General features: G+C 37.4%; 1 protein-coding gene across 3 annotated transcripts in view; it reads left to right on the top strand.

The window, feature by feature from the left end:
* The first annotated feature begins 637 nt into the window (after nt 1-637).
* TFEB (transcription factor EB) overlaps nt 638-6,000 on the top strand; it is a 1,305,476-nt gene continuing 1,300,113 nt past the window's right edge. For all 3 annotated transcript variants that reach the window (XM_044076758.1, XM_044076756.1, XM_044076757.1), the window contains exon 1: nt 638-905. The gene's annotated coding sequence lies outside the window, so the exon portion shown is untranslated. The remainder of the gene's footprint in view (nt 906-6,000) is intronic.

The following is a 6,000-nucleotide window of genomic DNA, read 5'->3' as shown; positions in this document are numbered from 1 at the left end:
CATGTTTCTGTACAAGATTACGCATTTTGATATATAGCGCTCAATAGGCCATCTCTAAACTGTGGGACATTTCCTCTCATAATGTGAAACAAATGGGCAAAATGTGGAACACGCACTAACATCTTATTAACAGCTTCAGCTAGGAAGCTCACATGGTAGTTAAAATGAAGTTGCTTTATACTTCCAAAGCATTTCTTGATGAATTAACATGATTCATAATTATTTACCATTGATATTAAGTAAAAAAAAAGTTCTTAGTAACGAATGAATGACAGACTCTTTCAATGAGGAACATTGAGAAACGTGTAGTTTTTAAAACTGAGAAACGTTTCTTGTAAGGTATGATTTGATGGGCTCAGAAGGCAGCTTTATTGAAGTTAAACGCTTCATTCCCGGTTAGTACTCCCAGCTATTACAGACGTATTACTTTAGTGACTTCGCTAGTAATACAGAATTTCCGGAAGCAAAGCACAACATTATGAACTGTTTTTAACCAACATTATTACTAAGGAAAGTACGGTGTGTACTAACACTGACAAGTGCCAACTGGACTTAAGCAGACTTGCCACAGGCAAGGCATATCACCAAAGACTACATCTCCCGCCATCCCATGCAAGGGGAGGGGGTGTCTCTCTTGAGTTTGCAGGTGCCTCTAACACGGGCCGATGATCTAAGGCGCAATTACTGCATACTTAGTACTATCTGCAGAAGGTTTGGGGAGGCGAACCTAGAACTCCTGCGTTAACTTTTTCCTCCTAACTGCTGCCGCTGCAGTTTAAGGCGATTTGCGCACGTTTTCCACTTGAGCTTAATTAGCAGAGTGAAAAATAGTGACTCGCCCTTCCTTACTGGCAGCAAAAAACGGGCTTTCTAGTTCGCTTCTTACGTCTGACCTTCATAAAAGGGTAAGTGACTTCAATTAACATATTTATATAAAAGCCGGAGAAGTGGCGTGGGAAAGTAAACTTTGTATAGTTTGCATTGTAACAGGGAAGGAGAAAGATCGCTGGGTTGAAGGTGCTAAGATGATGGTTCTAGAATGTTGATAGTGGGGTAGGGGTTGTAGATTGCTAGCTGGAGGGGCGAGGACTAAAAGTTAAACTCCGGCAGTTTTAGTGACTATTTGCAAACTTGCAGATAATTTAGTTTAACTCCTTATCAGTTTGAGTGAATGGGTAGGTGGTGCAGGCAGTGAGACTTGAACAACCAATAAATAAGAATTAAGTTTAGGTGATGCAGGCTGAATCTAGGTTCTTGCAGAGAAGTCCCCCTGCACCAGCAACAAGGTGGCAAGGCACACCGTTTGTTTGTATTGTGTTTCAGCCTAGTGACAGCTCGCGTTTTCTTCGCAGATTTGTTTGACTTTGATGAATTTAACAAAGCTTTACACTGCCTCTTGGATGGGCAAGTAGCCAGAGCCCTTATTGACTGCAGTTGAAAACAGGTGTGGGGGCGTCTTCGGCCGGTAGTCTTACTGCCTTTTGGCATACTGTAGAAAGACATTTTATTACTGGGTTAGCTTGGTGCTAATAAGGAGAATACACAGTTTGTACTTTTCCCCCACAAGTACATAATAAATTATCTGTGGTTTTTTTTCTTTTTTTATCGTTTACCAGATAATTCTGTACATTATTGCTTGCTTTATTGGTCTGCAGTTTTCCCCAAGGACTGTTTCATGGAAAATGGCCCTCGGTGGTTTCAGCCGTCCCGTAAATATATCATCCTTGTATAAATATTGCAGTTTATTATTAGATTTCAAACATGGCTCCCTGCCACACACACAACGCCTCTGTCCTTGCACTTTATTATCTAAGTTTTTAAGAAGTGGGAGTTGGTATAAATACACTTGACACTCTCTCCATAGCAGGTCACTGCGTTTTGGGAATGTACAGTGCTTGCTAGAACTGGTATAGTAGTATGCTTTGCATTACACTTCTAAAACATCTTCCTTTATGAATTGGTAGCTATGCCCAACACAAGTTCTTGATTATTTTTTTTTTACTTTAGCATCTGTGCATACCCTTAACCTCTGCACATTACAAATTCTAGCAATTGCCATTTAAAAATTGCTAAATGTCATAAAAAGGAACATTCCTATGTTTCCCAGTAGAAGATATTTGTATACTAGATCCTATATAGTTAGTGACGGGATCTTTGTATAGGCTTAGTTAAGGTTTGATTTTATGAAGAACGCCAATAAATCTGAGGGCTAAAATAATTGTAGTTGAGTTACACATCCTGTGACAGTGCCAAACCATGTGAGACTATTGTATTCACTCAACAAGATGATTTTATATTAATGTGTATTTTGTGAAGAAAACATCTGCCTTTTTTTACTGACCATAGTCATTGCTTTGCCTACTGACACATGTAGGTAGGAAGGGGAGAACAAAGCTTTGAATCAAATTGATAGACATTTGACAGGAAATAGAATGAAACAATGTATAAATTAAGGAGAACCGTACCGGTGTGAGTTAAGAAATTGCTAATCTTAATGCCATGTTTGCAAACTGTACATACAAAAAGTCATGTCTGAGAGCAAGAATTCCTTTTGGCATATAAATGTATTAATTTGATTAAACTAGTGATTGACAGCAACACACACCTAAATTCACTTTGCATATTTTTGTGGCAGTTTAGCCTGAAAATGCTATAGCATCTGAACTGTTTTATGTCTTTGCTGAAAATTTAGATTTCTGTGTTGAGACATCTGTTATGTAATCTTGCCTTTTCTCCTGTCTTTAATACAAATATTTTGGAGAAAACATGCTGCTGATGTCTTCTTTATCTACACTGTACCACTTACTGTTGTGCCGTTCAGAATAGTGGAAGTGTTACTGATACATAAGTTAATAACTGAAATATACTCAGGATGGTATTTCTGTAAGTGCATTAGAGGGGAGGATTTAAATGGTTCTGTGTACATGGCTGTGGCAAAAAGGGACACAGCACTGGGGGAATGAAAGGTAGTAAATATGAATGCTCATTATCTTTTCAAGAAACTCCTGAAAGTGTTTTTCATAGGACAGTGTCTTAATATTGTTGTTCCAGTGGTTTGATGTAGCAGGTTGCATACTCCGGCTGTGGGTTCAATCAACACACTAGGTTCACTATTACGATACTGCACTACCAACACTGCATGTGATTAAGATCGGTCTTCCTGAGCTGATGGTAATTCAGAATTCTGTTGAGAGATCCTATGGTACTCGGCAATGAAAAGTACATCAGATTAAAAATGACCCAAAACAGTATTAACATACTATTATTCTTTTCATGTCCCCCAGTTTTCTGTTTTCATAGATAAGTAATGCTGCATTCTTACTTTTGCTGTTAATTTGTCTAATGGCTGTATTTTACATTTTTGTATGTCTAATTTGCTTACATTTCAGCTTGAAGTTTCACATTTCTGTAGAAACTCTCGGGTTGACACACATACATGATTCAAAAAGTGGGATCCTAGAGAAAGTGCACATTTATGTATTTGAGTACTGTGATAAGTTTAATATCTGGCACAATTTCTCATTCTTATACCTTTTTATGTATTAGATTTTCATAAAGATATATCTTGTCTCACTCATTCCTTACCTTTTAGAATGCTTTCACATGACATGGGCAGTGAAATGTATGTTTGAGTCCACTGGATCCTGACAGACCTCTCAATTATGCCTCTACTTTAGAAGAATGTTCCTATTTTCAGTCCTGAAATTACCACTGCACATGTTGTCCATGTTTTCAGACTTGATCAGTGGCGGCTGGTGACTTCAAATCAAAGGGGGGGCTGCATGAGACATCTGAATGGGTGGGGTCAATGGGAAGGGGTGTGGCCAACTAGAAAGGGGAGGAGCTATGCTCAAAACCACAAAAACTAAATATACTGTCCTGGGTGCCAAACCGTCATTATGAGAGTCCAATCAAGACAAAATGAAGTGTAGAAGAATAAAAATATTTCAATGCATTGACTGCATGACAGCTTAATATCTAGATGGAAACAAAAAAGGTTGTGAGGCATGAAAAAATAAATTACTTTTTTTTTAAATACATTAATGGAATGCCAGTCAAAATCAAGTATAAGAAAAACAAGCAGCACTCAACTCAAACCACTTCTTGCACTGCAGTTCTAATTATAATTTATATTCAGCTTTATTAAAGTACCAAGTAACATGCTGAAAGTAGAAATCTATGATGCCCCCACTTGTAAAAATGTTCCTTATCCAAAAAAAGACCTGCTGCCTGACATCTACTTGTTTCATGGGGAAAACATGATCAAAGTAAAAAAATGAAGAGCAAACAAGAAATAAGCTCAAGATACATTGCTTAAAATGATTACTGTACAGGTTATGGACCACACAACTGGCATTCTGTTTACGAGTAAAGCCTGCAGAGATGACTGGAAGTCTCCAAGTGTAATGAGACTCTTAAAATAATGTAATCCTGTCCTTTATTACAAATACTGGCATATGCATTTCAATACCCAAGGCTTACATTATCTAGTTAAGTATTCTCTACATGGCAAAAGAAAGGCTTTCAATGTTGGCAATTCTTTAACAGTATGCTTATTAAAGCTTACTTGCATCTTGCAATCTCAGCCAAGCTTAAGCTTACCTGATGGTCATTAAGTATTGCTACTTAAACACAGAGCAACAGGCACTTTGAGTAATAAGCATAAATCAACAGTACAAAAAATATGACAGAAACCAGACCATTCTGTAAAAATCAAGGACAGAAGAAAAGCCACTCTAGTACTTGTGTCTACCTTCGATGGGGGGGATACTCTGCACATTTATACTGCATAACTACTCCTTGCCTTGCTTCGACACATCCAGAGTCATTACATGGGAGAGTGGGGTGCAACAAGTATGTCACAGTTTGAAATGTTTCTGGCTGACTTGTGATGGCCCTCACACATTTGTCATACCTCTCAACCTCAGAGCAAGAAATCTGGACAAAACCATACAAAGAAATGGGACAAAGGCCCAAAAATAAGGACAATTTTTCAAATGTTGCTATTATAAACTTAGAAAGATAATAGAGGTCTTGCATTAGTATGAATTTTCTGAATGGTATGAAATCTGAAACTCAAATGTCTGTCATTATTTTCTAACTTCAGTCTTTAATGATTTGTCACTAATTTGCCAAAAAAACACAATTTTATGAAAAATGGACCAAAATGTGATGTAAAAATATAGCAACACAATACAGCTGGGAGCCTGTCAAAGAAGGGACACTTTAATATTAGTAGTGCTAACTTGAGCAGCTGACAAAATAAAAGAATCTACATGCATTTCTGAAATAAAAGTAATCTAACTGATTATTACAGTTATTTCTTAATTATAAACCCTCCATGTTTTCTTCCAAAATTGCTATTTTGTGGAGGGATCATTAGGGGAAGAGCAACATTTTGAGCCAAAATCAGGGACAGTTAAGAGGTTTGGCTATGCCTAATTCTATAAAGCAATTTATTTGCATGTACCTCTCAACCTGTTAATGCAATAAATCTGGACAAGGCCAAGTATATTGGGGGAACATATAAACAGTACTAAAAATTGCTCTTGTATAAACTGAGACAGTTAATAGAACAGGTCTTACTTTAGCTTGCATTTTTCTGAAGGTTATGAAGTCTGAAACTCAGTGTGTCATTATTTAGTGTCTTAATTCCTAAATGATTTACCAGAAAACCACAAATTGTATGAGGAACAAACCAAAAATAAGAAGCAAAAAAATCTATTCATTCTTTGAAAACCTGGTCAGTTGGGAGGTATGGTTCAGCTGGGACTGCCTAAGTTTGCCGCCCTTTCCCCCTCACAAAACCATGGTCGAATGGAGCCTCCCCCTGCAGCCATTCCAATGATCCATTACTTGGCTATTTCACTCCATTTACCATAAACACTAATGTGCATACTGATTTACTTCTATGATGATTTGGACTTCATTTGAAAGTTTTATTTAGCATTTTACAGCACAATCACTAAGACGTCTGCTAAACAAACTTAGCATTAAAAC

The sequence above is a fragment of the Protopterus annectens genome, chromosome 7.part0, assembly GCF_019279795.1.
Source record: "Protopterus annectens isolate FY-2018-M chromosome 7.part0, PAN1.0, whole genome shotgun sequence".
In the NCBI taxonomy this organism is placed as follows: domain Eukaryota; kingdom Metazoa; phylum Chordata; order Ceratodontiformes; family Protopteridae; genus Protopterus; species Protopterus annectens.
Note: the sequence above shows the minus strand (reverse complement) of the source record. Positions and strands in the feature narration are given on the sequence as shown.